Below are 18,424 nucleotides of genomic sequence, written 5' to 3'. Positions count from 1 at the left end.
TCAGAGCAATGTATAGCTGACCTGTATAGCTATAAAACAATTGCACATCATTGTGACGTGGGTAAATTCTGTTTTAGTTTACTCTATTTTATTTCTCCACACATAAAATAGCAGCCAATGAGGGAAGCTTCACTTTGTAAAGTGAAATCATCCCACACCCAAACATAACTCAGTGACAGAAATTATTCTTCACTTTAGCACCACACACCATTTTGGTACACTGGTTCCTTCTTTGTTTTTATGTCTTGATTTACAACAGATCTGACAGCAGGTTAAACTATACCTCATCCACCTGCCCAATTGCCTCGCTGACTGATGAAATGCTGTAGTTTTAAAAGTGATGCCAAAAAAAAAACAACAAATAATTCAAAATCCATGTGCATGTTTTTTTGGAACAGCATACATGCATAATTTGCTGCTACCTTACCTTGAATTTGCATATAGAACAATACTAATTGTGAAGGAGAACCTTCACCTGTCCCCCCAGGCTGATCATTTGTTCTAATTGTTTAATTATTGCTAATTGTATGAGGATCCTTGTCTATCCATTTCACCTTCATCCATGACAGAACCCATTTCAATGAACCACATCTGAAGGGATTAATTGTGTCATTGTTAATTGTCTGAGTAATTGTAACCTTTTCTGTTTTTAAGAGCCAGCAACTGGTTAACAAGCCTGTTTAAAACAGGTGCGTGACTGCTGTTAGAGGCACACTTTTCAGCAGCTGAGGCTCTTTCCTTCTGTTTGTTTTTTCTGTTCATTTTTGAGAAATGTCAACTAGCTTCTCCACACTAATGTAGTCCTCCCTAGCTGGGTTATGGAACTTGAGATGTAAGATTAAAGCATATAGAGTGCTGTACCTGTGCTCACCTATGGTTTTAAAGTGTTCATGGCCACAACAATGCTGCACAGCAGAGAATGTGTGCTGGGGACTCTGGATCTCTCAGCTGACCATGACCCAAGAAATGGACAACTGCTCCTGCCGAAGACCTGCAAGATAATCAGAGGAAATTCCGTGTCAGTTCCTGCGCTAAAATAACTCCACAGCAATGTCCAAAGATGAGGTGTGTATTACAGATTAAACATGACACAGGAATACTGCAGGTATACTGGCTAGGAGGCATGAGATTGATAACTGTAGTCTGTGCTTGGGTACATCTGAGGTGTAGGTCCCTGTTCCTGAATTACTGAGACAGACGCACAAAGAGATATTTGAACCCACTCTTGAATCATTCTTGAAATGTGCCCATCCTTAGCATTTGTAGTGGGCAATCTTCACAGTATGTTTTTTTCTCTAAAATGGGATAAAAGGAAAATGTTTTTAAGGGCCTGAATGGAGATTCAAGTGGCATGAAACTACTAGGGATTAAAACATGCATTGCCATATATATCACAAAGGGAGATTTTGGCCATTCTAAAAGGCATGCTATATTTTCATATGCTTTGATCAAATCAAAAGAACTGTAGAATAAAAATTCTTCCATAGCAAGAGCTGGTGTCTTATGTAGTAAAAGGGTGCTTTATATGCAAATCATTTTACCTAGTATTTCAATGCATATCACTGCACTCTACTGATCCAACTGTAGGCCATAAAGCCAAGCGAGTGAAGCGGATGTATGATAGCACACTTCAATAATGGCAATGAAGATTATTGCTTTTTAGTCTGTGAATGTATACTCATTCTATGAAATGCATATTAAATATTTCAGATGTTCTTCAAGCCTAGGTTCCAAAATTCTTCCTTCAGATATACCTTAAATTAGTTTCAGATTGACGCAAGACATGTTTATGTATGTATGCATATGTGTGTGTGTCAGCCTGTCTATCATGTGTTAGCATCTGTGGTAAAATTTTGTCATGGTACTTGTGAATCTACGGATTGGATAATTGAGTGACTGGTTGAATGCCTTGGTGCTCCTTGTTACTCACATGTTAAGCCCCATGTATGGTTTGTGAGGCATGGCTGCCCATGGAGAGTTGCAGTTGAGATTAAAGGTATGTGAGAGTGTAAAAAGTTGTAACAGAAAACTGGTTACATTAAAATGCATATTTAGACCTTGATGTAAGATGAATCTGAGTTGTCAGTAATCCTCACTGCACATTTTGACTATCCCGGATTGTATCCCATTCTCTGTTCTTTATTTTAGTGTTGCATGTTTTCCTTTATGCTCACTTCAGTGACCACATATGAAGCTGTGAAGAGTAGCATGAGGCATTGGGTGAACAATGGTTTCTCCTCCTTACATCCTGCTCAACCTCAAAACCAAAACCCAGCATGGTCTGACCCAAGGGTTCATGAGAGCTTTCAGCTGCTCTTAAGACTGAAGTGGCAAAGCTGTAGTCACCGTAGTAATGTCTACATGAAGCGTGACAGTATCATATGGGAAGTTTCACTTTCTGTGACCCCCATCATGTTCTCATTTTGGTTTGCCAGTTCTGAGTTAGAGGCCGGATGTATAAAGATGGAGAGGATGAACCCTGAGATGGCTATCTAATAATAAAGGGCTCCATGGCTCATCTCCAGTCCCAGCTTTGTAGGGTATCTGTACTCTAATATCTGATTAGAGATGTAATTGAACAGAAAATGCTGAAAGCTTTTGATCCAAATCCTAAGCCATGTATTAGAATTGTGTAAAACTATGAGGGTAAAGGCTGAGGACGTAAGATCTTATTTTTAAGATAAATACCTTTTTTTTTTTTTTTCCCCAAATGTTTGTCAGTGGCAGCACTGCACATCAATGAGGCAAACTCAGATGTGAGGGCTGCTCACATCTGATAAGGTGCAACACTGATAAGATGCAATCCAGCAAAAAGCTGCCATAGCTGTGCCATTAAGCTTAATATTAACTGCATTCTATGTCCCACTGAGTTGAAAACCTGGATACAGTGGCCGGAGAAAGTATTCACCCCCCTGGACTTTTACCACATTTTGTTGTTTTACAGCCTGAAGCCATGCCCAATTTTTTCTTCTGATCTACACCTGCTCTATGTTTTCAATGTGCTAAAAAATTAAATAAAAACAAAACTAAAAGTCTTCATTGGAAAATTATTTATCCCCTTAGCAATACCTCCCCTAAATATACTCTGGCTCAGCTTGTTACTTTCAGAATCCACACAATTTGTTGGATGGTATCCACCTGTGTGTTAACACTTGATTGAACATAACCTCTTTATAAGTTTAAATACACCTGTCTGTGTAAGGTCCCACCACTGGGAATTCCATACAAGGCAATATGAAGTCAAAGGAGTTTTCCCAACAACTCAGGGAAAGGGAGTTATGGACAGGCACAAGTCAGGGGAGGGATACTGAAAGACTTCCAAAGCTTTCAGTTTCCCACAAAGCACTGTGAAATCAAGAAATAAAAGGAATACAGAACTACCCAGAATCTTTGTCAACCAGGTCATCCTCGAAAACTGAGCAGCCATGATAGAAGGGCATTGTTCAGAGCAGCAACTAAGAGGCCGAGTATAACACTGAAAAATCTAGTGTTTCCTGACTGAGATGGGAGAAACTGAACAATTACTCAGGTACTACACAAATCTAGGCTGTATGGTAGGATGGTGAAGAGGAAGCCTTATTTAAAAAAAAGGCACATAAAGACTCATTTGAAGTATGCAAAAGCATGTGCAAGCCTGTCAGACAATGTGGAAGGAAATTTTGTGGCCTGATGAAATAAAAATTGAGTTTGGCCTTAATGCTTAAAAGCTGTGTCTGGCAAGAGAAGGACACTGCTTACCACTCTGATAGCACCATCCCCACTGTGAGGTATGGCTGTGGCAGCATTATGTTGTGGTTGCTTTTCATGGAAGGCTTGTCAGAATTGAAGGAAGAATGGATGGAGGAAAAATAGATCCCTGGTCCCTACGTAATGTCCAACAACTAGAGCTGTTTTGCAAAAATTAAACCTGCAAAATATGAAAAGCTTGTCAAAATTTACCACAAAAGATTAATGGGCTGTAATTTCTGCAAAAGGGAGAGCAACTAAATACTACATGCAAAATAACTCAGAGGCATAAATACTTATTCAAGCTTTATTTTTCTGTTTTGCATTTTTCATTAAATTCTTTTTCATTAAAAATGATTTTCCTTCATTTAAATGTTGAGTATGTTTTGTTTATTGTAGGATAAATAATCCATTTAAATGCATTAAACTTTCAGGTTGTAACACAACAAAATGTGGTGAAAATCCTATACTTTCTCTGCCCACTGTAACTATTAATTTCTATATAATCTGACAAATTTTAGGCAGATATATTGGTTCTTTTTACTGTAAAGAGCTCAGGAGGGTTGTTTAATGATACACTAGTACAGTGTACCATATTCATGGTTCCCAACCCATTTACCAAGGTGGCCAGTAAACAAGAGTATCATGCTAGCTGTATGTGCACTTCTAATGCTCACAGACAAAAAATTGACCTTGTGTTTAATCACTTGGATGTAGTGTCGTACATAGGGCACTAGGTTCTCTTTGGTACAAAGCCTCTCTCATTTTTCCAGTGTCCTAATATTCAGTATTCACTGAATGATGCTTCACACTATAAAAATTATTTGTTTGTTACTTGTCATAATGATTTGAGTTCATCACTTTGTGTCTTCAAAATGGCACCAGATGTTGAACATTGTGCATGTCAGGGGAAAGGACATCTCCTCCCCGTTGTGTTATCTGAGCAGGCATTATGCCTTTGTCTGGCTAATTATTTTACAATATTCAAAGGCTTTTGGTCAAGTCAGTGGACAGTACAAAGAAGGGGTGAGTAATCAGCATTCTGTCACAGTCCTAAAAATAACTTAAGGTGTCATTAACTGTGAATGAAATATTGATTTACTGCGTTTTAGTTGCCATGAAGTCCAAAGGTCGGTGCACCAACCACTCTTTTGGGAGAAAAGCTTTTTTTACATCAGAATATGGTTTGTTTTGCCAAGACTCAAAAGGTCATGAGCACAGGAAATAATTCTACCAGGAAGAAAATGCAAACTTGAGGTAATCAGAAAACACAAACTGTCTTTTGAGGAAAATTCTCATGCATAAAATGGAAGTAATTATGACCTGCAACAATTAGTCATTGTTGAAAAATTCAAGGAGAATTCACATAGACTAATCTTTGTCAAAATCATCAGTAATGGAAAACGTGAATCTTCAAAACTTGTTTACATTTCTGCTTTTAGTAGCTCTGCAGACTGAACAGAAAGCTTGTTTCTCTAGTATCCATCAGCTTGTTTATTTCCAGAAACAGTAAAGGCAAACTGGGGGGCTCCTGGGGCCTCATTTATAAAGGCCAATCAAAACCAAATCAAACAAAACTACCAAAAGGGTGTTTGTTTACTGTGCAAATTGTGGTTTGTCCTGCTCTTTGATGCTATGAATACAACATAGATGTTGCCCCAATATGTAGACACAATTAAAGCTTAGATGCTATAATTATTTCATCCCAAATGAGAATAAATTTGACACTCCCTTTTGAGACAATGACTTTTTGTTACTCAAAAAAACCTTTAACTTTTGGAAATCCAGCATACATTGATAAATTATGAGGTGTATAAGGCATCATTATCACTACTCTTGCCATTACTTTTGGTGTTTTTGCATTGAGTATTTGTGTTACACTGATTGTGGTGATTTTGCATCGAGTGGGTAGATCTCATACTACAAATGCCTGCAGTTTCAAATATCAAAAAATTACCTTCATCAAACATGTCAGTTTTCATGTTATCTTTTTGATTGTATTGCAGAGATGAAAATCAGCCTCTGTTTACTATCAGATTTATTGTATCAGCAGTGATTGTGGTTTCTGATCCACATATAATCCTGATAATATAAAGTGTTTAATTTACATGACCCTTATCTTGGAAAGTATTCATCTTCTTGTTGTTGGCACCCATTTTCGTGCAGTAATAATAAACAGACTGGTGTGTGTGTTGTGGCTGTTGCCAGTGCTAAGTCCCCTGGTCTTTCACTGCAGTTCAAATAAAGTAATCCCCTCTGTCTATAGCCTTGTCTCCCTGAATAACCCTCCACATGTTTTTTCCAAAAAAGCCTTTCCCTCAGTATGGATAAGTGGCACAGACCTCAGATCAAACCACATGCATCAAATGCTTTAAATCTATCGCTCCTCAGCCCAAAGCAACAAAGTGAACCCCATCAAGTATACACTACATTTCATTGATAGTGCAGCTTCATCAACAGGACAGGGAATCAAATATACCCTTAAGCTTGTTCAGGCAGATTGGCACTTTTCTCTTTCTAAATGCCTTTTAATGGCTTTCTGAGCGATGCTTGAAATTTTGCAGTGATACCGAAACTCTGCAATGGAGAGTAGAGGGATTTACTCTTGAGGATTAGGAGCTGTTAAAGCATTTTTACTGTGGACAATGAGCTGTTGCAGAGGTAAATATGGATTGAATCTCTCTGAAAATAAAAGGTATCTGTTCACATCTTAATTAGTACACCACATTTGCCTTTATATTCTACAATATACTCAATGGGAGGCCACTTCATTGCCTAATCTATGGCAGTTTCGTACCTTAATGTGTCCAAAGGATCGACTGGAAGTGCAGGTTTCCATTTTCTTTAGGACAGCAGAGATGAAAACATAACACCCAGAGACTAAAAGTGCTAAAAGAAACCTGTAGACCACTTTCAATCAGATTTATTTTTTTTTGAGCCCATAACCAAGGTCCACAGGAGGTAAAACTGCCGAGGCAAGAAACGCAGGATTTACCTCATATGTCAGGTATTTGTCACCCCCAGGTAGAATGGAGGAGAGTGAGAAAAGTATGCTCTGTGCCTTGTTCAGAACCCTGAGCAAAAAGCTGAAGGAGCACAGTGCCAAGTTTTAGTCTGTCAAATAATAATTTATATAAGTATTTGTTTTATTGAACCGAGAATATGAGCTGATGTTCACATATAAGATGTCTAGTGCTTAAATGCAATAAATAAAATGGAAATATTAAACAGTGAAACAGGTAGGATCAAGATGTTTATAATCAAAATAAGTATGTTTTGTTCACATTTGTATGGCTGTGACAATTTATTAAAGTGGTGTATCACGATTTTCTCTTTCGAAATATTTGCATGATTTGAATGAATCCTGCATCAATGTTTCTATGACTAAAATGTTCTTACTGAACTTATCATATTGGTTTTGCTGGCCCAGGAAATTTTCTATCTGGCGTTCCACTGTTTTTTTGAGCAGCTGTGCGAGAACCAGGCATAAAATTCTGGCTACATAACCTATCTTTGCCACATCTGTCATCAAACAAATTAGCCTTTTCACTTGTGTGGTTGTTGGGATGGAGTCTTATGAAATTCCCCGTATACACAGAAAGAATAAAAGAGGAGAGTAATTGAGTTATGGTATAAAAGTGGTATATTCAAATCAGTGTTGTTAATACAAGTAATCAGAATTGCAGGTGGAAGATGACAAGTTGTTAGGATTATTGTAATGATTTCTCAACAGATATTGTCTAAGACACCAAGAAACCAATATGCTCATGATGTAGTTTCTCCTGATTTTACAGCACTGCTTTTACACTGTAGAAATGTGGTGTACATACCAGGTTGTAGGTTGTATAGCTGTAGTTTGATGCTTGATCCTTACTATATGTGGTCTTTTGTACTAGCGAAGGTTGTAATGTTATAGCATTACACAGCAAAGCAATGTACAAACAATTATACATGCATGTGTTCTGGAGGGTTATGTTTATGATATATGACATGGTACATGACATGAATTTAAGATATATTAGTCTGTCACAGTTTGGTACATGGCACTTTCATGTCACACCTCAAAAATACAGAGGAATATGGAAAAGCACCATAAGGTACAAGAATTGCTAAAGTGAAAATTCAGGCCAGTCCAGATCAAAGTTGAGACTTCAAAAATATGATATGATCAAGCGACAAGAAAATTCTAAGGAAGCATGGACACATCCCATCTAGAGTGTACTTCTCAAAAGCAGTACATTACCTTACTAGAGAGAACCCTTGCTATCTATCCTGACAGTTTTCTGCATTTGAGACTTGAATGCAAGGGACCACAACAAACAAAAGAAAGACGAAAGAACGCAGGACAAAGTTAAATGAAAACAATGTAGGAAAAACTGGGTAGGTTTGCTTCATGAAAGTGTTTGTCCAGTTTGTGTGAGGTCATGCTACCAAAATTGTGTAGTATAAATTTGTTTTACTTTAATCACTTATTTGAATGGCAGACCTGATTTAACAAGTGTGCTGACATATAGAAAAATACTTAGCATGCGTGAGTAACTTGGCATTTTGTATGCTGAAAGCTTTTTTGCTGAGATATCATGCCTGTTGGTGCTGTTATAGGTTAGAATGATACTATGCAAATAAATATTTTGTGCTTTTACATGACTTTATGGATGCTCTGTAATAAACTTATTTTCTTAAATTTGGTGCCCAGAGATCAGCTGTGGCACACACTGTTGGTAACCAACCAGTTTCATTAACCTACATTCCCTGACTACTTGTGCAGTTGAGATATTCTGCCTCATTAAACAGGAATTGGTGTGGTCAGCTACATTTTAGACATATTACACAAATGCCCTGTCTTGATCCTCAGTATACATTTACATTACTAACCTCATGGTCGGAACCATTTAGCAAATTTTTGCTGGCTACTGGGGTGAATCACTACCTGCTTCAGATCACTATCAAAGTGATTCAGACCAGGAGTAATGGACCAAAGACCACAAAATTTTAGCAATGCAAACTACCTGGATATTGATTGAATGGACCCCCTGATGGTGACATAATAGCAGTGGTGACCTTGCAATGTCAGGTGGTTAGAGTCCGGGTGAATTCACAAAGAACAGAACTGAAAGCAAGGCCACATCACCTTCACAACAAGAGGTAGGGAATATGGATAAGAGGACTACTTTACACACCAAGCACACAACATTTGTTGAGTTATGAGATTTTTGACCATTTCATAAGTTATACAATTGATTCATACTTGATTGTTTATAGTTGCCATTTTTTTGTAGGCCAGGCCTAAATTGGTATATGTTTTTAAAAGTAGGCTATTTTAATTCTCTCTGTCATTGTGTTTGTAAGTCAGGTCTGCATGAGCCATAACCTTGTTATGCTTGGCTGTCAGTGCTTTAGTATTTGATGAATTAAGACTATTTGCTGGATTGATTGTTGCCATTCAGACAGAAAGTGCAATTGGACAATGTTACAAACCATGTAAGACAGCTAATTTTGGTGTATTTGTTCCATAATGTCTGGTGAGGTATTGACTCCTTCACTGCAAAAAATCCAAATCTCACCAAGCATATTTGTCTCTTTTCAAGTCAAAATATCTCTTTACACTTAATATAAGGCACAGTCACCAAACAAGCAAAATTTCCTTGAGCTACAAGGACTTGTTTTTAGACGGTGCATCTTGAATATCTTGTTTGGTGAAACTGTCTTGAAAACATCTTACTTTGAGTGGTATATCAAATTAAGCAAGCCTTTTTGACAAGTCAGAAGGTTTTTAAACTGCATGACACAAAAACACTTCCTAATACCAGTTAAAAATGGATCAAAATTAGTTTTTTTCCACCTAATTTTAAGATCCCTTTCAAGAAATCTTAACAAGTGTATTTCCACTAGTTCCATTGGCAGATTTTTTTACTTATTACTAGCAAAAAACACGTTGTATTAATTATTTTATTTCTTATTTTTGAAGGGCTATTTTTTGTAGTGTTTTAGCTGAGATTTTAAAAGCACCCAATGCAATCAATGAAATTATACAATGTTAACTAAATGTTTATCAGGAGATGTCTTTCCCTTGTCTTTCAATGTTCACTGTTATTTCCTTCTTTCATTTTGTCAGGGCAAACGCTGTGCCAGACTTTATGCCAGGTCTCAGGTGGCTGAATAGCAAACACAATATGATTTGCTGTGCTGTGACACAACGTCCTGAATATCCACAGTCACTCCCTGCATTGTTTGACAATCTCCCCCCAAAACTACCACTATGCAGGGCAAAGTGGTAGCACAATGGTGAGGAAAATTGCAAACCTGTAAACCACTAACATGAAATCACATAAAATCAAAACCCATTATGAGGAGTGCATTTGCTGTCCACACACTTTTTCTAGCGTTAAAATCAGGTGCATTTTATAACAAGCAGAAAAAAGAAAACTCTACCAACATACACATTTTCCCCCAGTTAATTTACAATGGCCACCATCTCCTCTATTCAAAAATTCATGGTATTGTGTTGGCTTGACTGTGCTCTGTATTGGTCTGTCACAAGGGTAGAACATGCACAGTTATGGCATTATATTCTAATAAATTAGGAAGTGTATTTAATTTTTTGGCTAAGGATTATCAGAGGGGGCAAAACAGGTGCACAATCAAGAAGAAACTGAAAGCTGGGCTAGCTCTAGATGCTTTTAAAATGGGCCTTTATTGGAGCCCTGGATGCAGGTATGCTGCTTCCAACAGAGCAACATTAATAACACTGCTGGACTCTGATACCCAAAAATATCCCATCTTCCTACTTAAATATAAAAACGTATTATTTTAAAAATACACCTCAAAGGGTGGCACGTAGCCTACATTTGGTGCAGAAAGAAAATTATAATGACAGATCGGAAAGTGAAATACGTCAGCAGACTTCTTTGTAGCACTACCTTCAGATAAAATTGTACAGAGCTAAAAAAAAAACCAAGAAACAGAACAGGGTGAAATGGCTTTAATGCCATTTATTGGCTTTGGGATTAATAGTATGAATGACACATATTTATACATGCTCCTCCTCCCTGACTCATTTCTCCCTATGTTCAAAGCAATACAGTGGTCTGTAAAGGAACAGGCTCTTCTCTGATTGTAAATGTGCTGCTGCTTTTGGAGGCTGCCACCTTTGATTTTCATTATCATGATAAAAAAATGGACATTCAGTTTTTTGTGCACTGTAGCTTGTGCAGTTTTTCTTCTGTGCCTGACATGGCAAGAAACCATCTGAAAAAATTTACGTTAACACTGTTTGGAGAAAAAAAACTTAAACATTTTACAAATTGCCCCTTGAATTACAATTTTTTTTTGTTTCTAAAAAAAGAAGCCTAAAGACTAAAAAAAGAATACAGGGAAAGTGCTTTATTGACCCCTACAAGGTTGACAGATAAATACTTATGAATTATGGGCAATCATTTCAGTTATGGTCAAAAGGTCACTATAATAACAACATTCATCGACTGAAGCCATTTTAATTCCACAACGTACTAATCTGCATAAGACTAGCCTGATCTTATCATTTTTTATTCCACAATGTGACAGAAATGATAAACATTGTGGCTGGCAAGCATGCATGGCTAGAAAATAATCATCTAAAAACACAGCTTTCTCTGTGGGACACTATTTCAGAGCTCAGTCATCAAACAAACAGCATGCATTGCCAGTTCTGGTAGTTTATCGTCATCAGAAATGGCAAGATGTTGTTTAATAGGGCCTAATCAATGAAATATAGGTCTACTATTTTTGCAAGGAGGATTCTCATGAGCCACGGTTCAGCATCCAGTTACAGGCCGATTTATGGTAAAATATAAGAATTTTGTTGTTATGTAGACATCATAGGGACTACCACTGAGATGGGAACAGCATGTGTTTTTCATTATGGTTGAAGAATAATTCAGGAAGAAAATGAAAGTGCAGACTGGTTTAAGATAAAAAGAAAATGAAATGGCAGTGCTCAAACTGAAAGGTTGCGCTTATTTCAGTTTTTGAGGGTCAAGACTCGATGTGGGACAGCATTTGTAACCTCCTCTTCTAATTATATTTTCTTATTTTCTCTGTCATCCACCTCACCAAGCCATGCTCTAATATGCTACATATTTGGACAACCTTCTCAGGTGGCAGGAAGGAAACACTTTAAGGAATGGAAGCTTTTCAAGAGGGAGGACAATATAGAAGGCATTCAAATGTCTTTAAGATCTGTTACCTCCGGTTGACTTCGCAGGCATTATGTGGATGAATGCGCTTTGTACATTGTAGATGGGAAGAGATCAAATGAAGCACCAGGTGATTTCAAGGTAGTGCTTTCCCTTATCAAGTCAATTAATGCGCCTTTGTCAGAGATATACAGTAATTGGTATGAATTTAATTGTGGAATAGCAATGAGACAGAAATGCACAACACTGGGAATCTAATATCAGTTAGAGGTGAATGAAAAATAAGTGTATTTACTGAATATTTAAACACTAAAAGATATGCTTAGAGCCTGTCACTGTGACTGATCTCTAAGGGTAATATAGACCTTTGAAGTCTGCCAGCCAGCCAAGGTTTCATTGTGGACACCTGACGTTGTGGGAATACGATTATAATGGGATAGTGTGTGCTGCAAGAGGCATTTCTCAGGCTCTTCAAGGGCAGTTGGGGATAAGAGAGTTATATGGGCCTGAATTTTTTTCCTGTTGAAAAATTATTAAAGATCGGAAGCAGACAGACAGGTATCAGCACTAAAAACCTTAAGAAGTACCTTCCCCTTAACAACTCCAAAGGGTTCATAGTCAGAACTGTCACCCTACCAGTACTATATTCTATAACATTTGACAATCTGAGTGTTGCACATGAGCGTGTCGCCTTGGTGTTTTATTCATTGTTGTAAGGATTGAACGAATGTGTGTCATGAATGATTTTATGTATTGAATAGAAGTAATGAATCTAGCAATTTAGCTGTAGTTAGAATATAGTGAAAAATAAGTGATGTGACAAGAACAGCAGACAGTTGAAAAAGCAAGCCTTTGAAAATAACTTGGAGTTACAGACCCTAATTGATTAAGATGGCTATCGTTAAACCACTACCCACTGGGGTATTATAATTTTGAAAAAAAAAAAAAATTGTTTTGAAGCCTCACTTCAAAAAAGTCTTACATTGAAAATAATAAAAATGAAATCTTTCTGCATAAAAGAAAGCATTTGGAGAAAACATAAACGCCACTCCTCCACATAGATGCATAATGTGTATGATTTAAATTTCATTGCACTGCAAGTGCTGCACCACTGCTGCACTGAACTCTAACGGACACTGTCAGACTCAACTCTTCCCATTCAGCTCAATGTTTCAGATTCAGTGTTCATGATTTCTCAGTTTTCAGGGGTGATTATAATCAGCTTTACCATGAGACACTGAAATCAAATGAAAGTTTATTCTAATTTGTTTTGGATGGAAGTAGAGTGCCATGTGCTCTGAGTATTAATTTCTAAAAAAAATAGTTCACCTTGAAGCTTGACAATGCCAGATATTAAATGTTTATATTCATGATGCTAACTCTGCAAATCATAAATCAAAATGAGGTAGTGTTTTCATTCAGAACTGGTGCCTTTGCACTGAAGGAGAATATACCTCTTCTTTAAAGTAAATGTGTGTTGAATCACAATACTCTGCATCATTGCTTATGTTCCTGCATTGGAATGAATGGCATAGGTCTTTTATAATAATAAATAAAATTTGGAAGCGTAGGCGTGACTTTTAAAATGTTCCACATCAAAGTGAGATGTGTATGTTTCAAAAACATTTTCTTCTTGCATACATGAACACTAAACTTTGCACAGGGAGCTATGTGGTGGTACGGGACATCCACAGTCTTAGCCCATCAAACTGAATGTTTGGCATCCCGTGTTTTTGATTTTCTTTTCATCTTGAGTGTTCCTGTACATATCATATCTATTATACATTCCCAAATCAGGTCACATTCTGAAGTATTGAAAAGAAGGTGTTGTGGACAAAGGATTGACAAATAATTCACTTCACAATTGTGCTTCATTCTATAATATGTGAAAATGTACCTCTCATATCTCTGAGAAAGGACTCAGCTATACAGTATACACTATTGCTCTTTTTTGCACCCTAATTAACAAGAACTGCGGAAAAGTATCAATGGGACACTGGGGTCATTATTTACTTATATTATTTATCGCTCAATGTTTACTCCACACCCCTATATTTTCACTACAAAGAGTGACTCGTCAGTCTCATCACAGGAATCCATTGAAACTTTTCTTTGATGTTCACAAGCGTTTTACACAACCTCCTGTGCAGGAGAGTTCTTTATTACTGTTTAGAAAGTTTTACAATTGAACATTTAAGAATAAGACAGGATCTGAAGCCCCCTTACACTGATCCCAACCACCAGAACTGTGAGTACCCAGGCCCATGCCCAAACTCACTCTTTAATCAGCACAGGCTATTAAGGAAGAAAAGTAAATACATGTAAAAGAATGAATGAAGAATGAAATTAATTGTGGTGGCGGGGCATGAGGCAAAGGACCGTTAAGTTAACATTTTAGTGGAGAACCACAAGATGAGAGAGAAGAGTAGAGGAAATAAGAATTGTCATGGAGCTTATAGCTCAAAAACCCCTTTTTCTAAATTTTCCCTATGTATCAGTGAAAGGTTGTGGTCTACCGCTTGAACCCAATAAAACACATTTTAATTTAGCTGTTGTTAAGCATGCATACAGCTAGTTTGTTAAAGATGATGCTTCCTATTCTGTCTGTCAGAAAAATAGTGTTCTTTCAATTAACATTAATGCCCTGAGTGCCCTCCTTTGTTGGTTTGTGCTGCTTATGGGTTGATATACAATATACTGTATGCTGGAAATCCACATAGTAAATATTGGACCAAAGTCCAATATTTTTTCTTGTGTGCATGTAACATGTATTTCTCCCAAGGGATAACTGAATGGATGAGATTAAAGGTCTGCTGTCCAGCACTTTGGATATGTTGAATAGAGATATGGGTCTATAGTTATAGTATTGCATTGAGTCTTAACATTGCTTGGGATTATTGAAGTCATTGTGTCTGACACTGTACCATGTAGGGATTCCCTTTTCTAAGAATTCATTCAAGTGAAAAGCTTTTATATATACTATTTCAAAGGGAAGGCCAAAATGTTCTCTGTTCGTGCATGGATAATTTAGGCAGATTGATTTTATTTCATTTATCTGGTGATGGAGGAGTCACTAGACTGTACAGTGTTCAGTATAATAACTTAAATTATTTATTGATTTCTTTTGAATCTCTGAGAATTACACTTTCATTGCTGGCAATGATTGAGATGTATGATTGTGCATTTTTCGTTTTGATCATTACGGCTAAAAGTTTCCCCATTTTCTTTCCTTCTTCAATTATTGTAGTTTGGAGCAGGATATCTCGACCTGACAAGATTTTATACTTATGTTGTTTGATGGATTATCGTTTGTAGATTTTTTTTTTTGTCAAGAAGATTAGAAGTTACCTATGCAATCTCTTTATCTGATTTGAGGAGATTTTTTGAGTGTACTTTTCTCTTTACATTTCCATGATGAGTACAATATTAAACATCATTTTATAGAGTACCAGAGACAAGGTTTACTGACTACTGTCATTTAATTTGATGAACTACTTTATCATGTTCATAATCATAACAAATCATGACCGACTCACTGTGCAAAGGAACGGGGGAGCGGAGCAGTAGAATGGTGGCATTAGGGAAATACAAACACATAGGCCAGGTGGGGAGCTGGCCATGGACCAAACCATTAAGCACTCTGGGGGGGAAGCAAAAACACTATTAAGTGCCTTTGGAGCTGCAAGATTACATGTGGAGTTGGCTCCAGTTAAGTCTTGCAGCCATAAATCCTGGAGAGGCAAGTTTTTAATTTTAAGGAAATTATATTGAGGTTAGCAGGGTGATGAAAGCTTCTTTAATCAGGTGTCATCAATGGGGAATTAACAAACACACATTCACAAATTAGGCACTCTGTCTCCTTTTCATCAAGGCTTCCTGATTACCCAGTTTAAAAGAGGCTTTTTCTTTCCCTAAAGCTGCAATTTTTTACCATTTGCAATTTGATTTGTTAAGTGTATTTCACCTCCACCTCCAGTGATCCATACTTCATAATTAAGCAGTTTATTGTAGGTACTACATTAGGCTTGTTACTCATATATGATCTTTGACACAGTGCAATGAAGCCATTCTTACAAAGGGATAACTACTACTACTACTACTACTACTAATAATAATACTAATAATAATAATAATAATAATGTCTTTCTGAGCACAGAGACTTTGGTCATTCGTTTGTCTGCAGACATTCTATACATGGGAAAAATGAAAACCTCTACAACGGCAAAAATGTATTAGCCCTTTATGGAGGCTAGTGTATGCCATTTATGACAAATAATAGACAGATATATGTCTCTTGTCTAATATATTTTCTGTTTTGAGGCATAGTTGGGGCTTAAAATGTTTCATATAATTTCCTGTGCATGCACAGATTTCTGTAGACACTGCACAGGCAGTGTCTGTCCTGTTTTTCGCAGTCGCTTGTTGGGCTGATCCTCACCTCTCACCCTTAGCCCGGAGAGAATCACCTCTGAAATGGTATAAAACTAAATCTATCCCATCACCTGAGCCCGCTCTCCAAAGTAAATTGTGCAGATTGTTTCTTATACAGGCTCTGGCTTAGGGCATTGTTGCTGTCTCTCCAAACTGAGTGATGCACAGGTCTCAGAGCTATGATGATGAAATTTTGCAGACCTGAAATTGCAGAAATCACTCCCCACATTTGTTGACATGATCATGAAGCCCACAATTTATTTCAAACAGCTGTGTGTGTGTGCAGCATTTCAGGAAGCAATGAAGCAGCCATTGTAGCGTGTGCCTTTGAGGTGAAAAACATCGTTGGTACATACATTAAATGGCCATCTGGGATGCACCACTTTTCAGTCATCATTGCTTCAACAATCAACACTATTCTGCATGGAAAATCTGTTTTTCAGCCTATGTAATGTTCCATGTGTTCTGTAAATGATCAAAAACTCAACCCATACCGATCCTACACAATGAAACATTGTAAGCAAAAATGATTCTCCCAAGGGCAGCGATATGGATTTATTTATTTGGGGCAGAGTTAGGAAGGGTAGGAGTATTAATGCTTTATAACTACAGATGTAAGACTTACGAATAGCAAAGCATCCATCTTCCTATTCCCCCAGAGAGGCACAGAATCAGCTTTTTTATTTTGGACATGGAGGCCTCCTCCAGTCTGGGGACCTGGGAATTCAGATGAGCTCTAGTCTGCTGCAGAGTTATTAAAACTCTCCATATTTCCCCTCCCAATTTCATTACAGCATCACACACAGCCTCGGTTACCTCATTTGAACAGGCAGAAATGATACAGCCTGTTCCAACTAGCTCTTGCTTTGATTCAGCCTTGAAAGATCTGAGTATATTCTTGGTAAAGATATATGGCATAACTGTCTGAGAACCTGTCACATTCCAGTTACAGTTGTATGCTGTATATAGTGACATTTTTAATTTAAACGGTCTGTGTTATTTGCATACATACATTTAAGGGAAACTTCAGCATACTGAGCACAGCCTGCATAGACAATGGTTATACATGCACAATCTTGCGACAGTGATAGGATTACACTTGTGATGAAGTGTGCAACAAAATTTGAGAGAGGAAAAAAAACAGATTAAGAGGGATTTTACATGTCTTAAAACAATGTATTTGAAAGTATTTCTTAGGCTCATAGCTGCATTATATAGAATTATACTGTGTACTGAGATACTAATGTCACCCTGTCAGAAACTGGCACAATAGTGTACTGTATGTGCAGAACTATGAAGCACATACACTGTTGGCCTAGTTACTAATGAGGGATCCATACATGATCAGAGAGTGAGCTCTGTGTAAAAAAAAAAAAGGAAGATAGCCGGTCTCATTATGTGCACTTAAATATTGAAAGCTCCTTACATTCCATTTAATGAATAGCAGGCTTGCAATCTATTAATAGACAACTTCTGAAATTGAGCTGCACTGACAAAAGCTTTTAAGTCCAAGAACTGCACAGCTTTGCAAAAGAATCCGCTCTGATGTTGAAGCCATTAAAGTGTAATATGCTGGCATATAAGCAGCACAGAAGATATGAATGTGCTCACATTTCAAGAATTGAAAGAAAGTCAATATTTTGAGAACATATATTGCCTACAATAACTTGAATGTGTTATTCTTTACTGTTGCTTTGGTGGAAATGCTAGTCTAGAAATGACAACTGCAATATCTGATCAGTAAGGATGTGATAAAATCATCCACTTACTTAAATGGAAAAGCATTCTGTGGCCTTTTTCCTCCAGACAAGCCAAAAAAAATCACAGTTTTGTGTTTTTAGGTAACACCTGGCACAGTGGTAATTCATGTCTCCATGGTTGTGTGTAAAGTTTGTGGCAGTGTAGCATAGTGGTTAAGGTACAGGACTCATAACCAAAAGGTTGCCAATTCAGTTCCCTGCTAAAACACTGCAGGTACTTGACCTCATTATGTATGTATATATATATTTATTTTGACATCTATACAGCTATACAGCTATACAGCTGGATATTTACTGAGGCAATTGCAGGTCAAGTGTATATATATATATATA

General features: G+C 37.2%; 1 protein-coding gene across 5 annotated transcripts in view; it reads right to left on the bottom strand.

The window, feature by feature from the left end:
* The window catches only part of LOC118775103 (galactosylgalactosylxylosylprotein 3-beta-glucuronosyltransferase 1), a 67,556-nt gene that overhangs the window by 13,339 nt on the left and 35,793 nt on the right, over positions 1-18,424 (bottom strand). For 4 of the 5 annotated variants that reach the window (XM_036524822.1, XM_036524826.1, XM_036524825.1 and 1 more), the window contains one exon: positions 872-991. The gene's annotated coding sequence lies outside the window, so the exon portion shown is untranslated. Of the gene's footprint in view, positions 1-861; positions 992-18,424 lie in introns of all 5 variants that reach the window. The other variant, XM_036524823.1, reaches the window with a different exon arrangement.

The sequence above is a fragment of the Megalops cyprinoides genome, chromosome 3 (assembly GCF_013368585.1).
Source record: "Megalops cyprinoides isolate fMegCyp1 chromosome 3, fMegCyp1.pri, whole genome shotgun sequence".
In the NCBI taxonomy this organism is placed as follows: Eukaryota; Metazoa; Chordata; class Actinopteri; order Elopiformes; family Megalopidae; genus Megalops; species Megalops cyprinoides.
The sequence above is the reverse complement of the archived record's forward strand: the minus strand, read 5'-3'. Positions and strand labels throughout refer to the sequence as shown.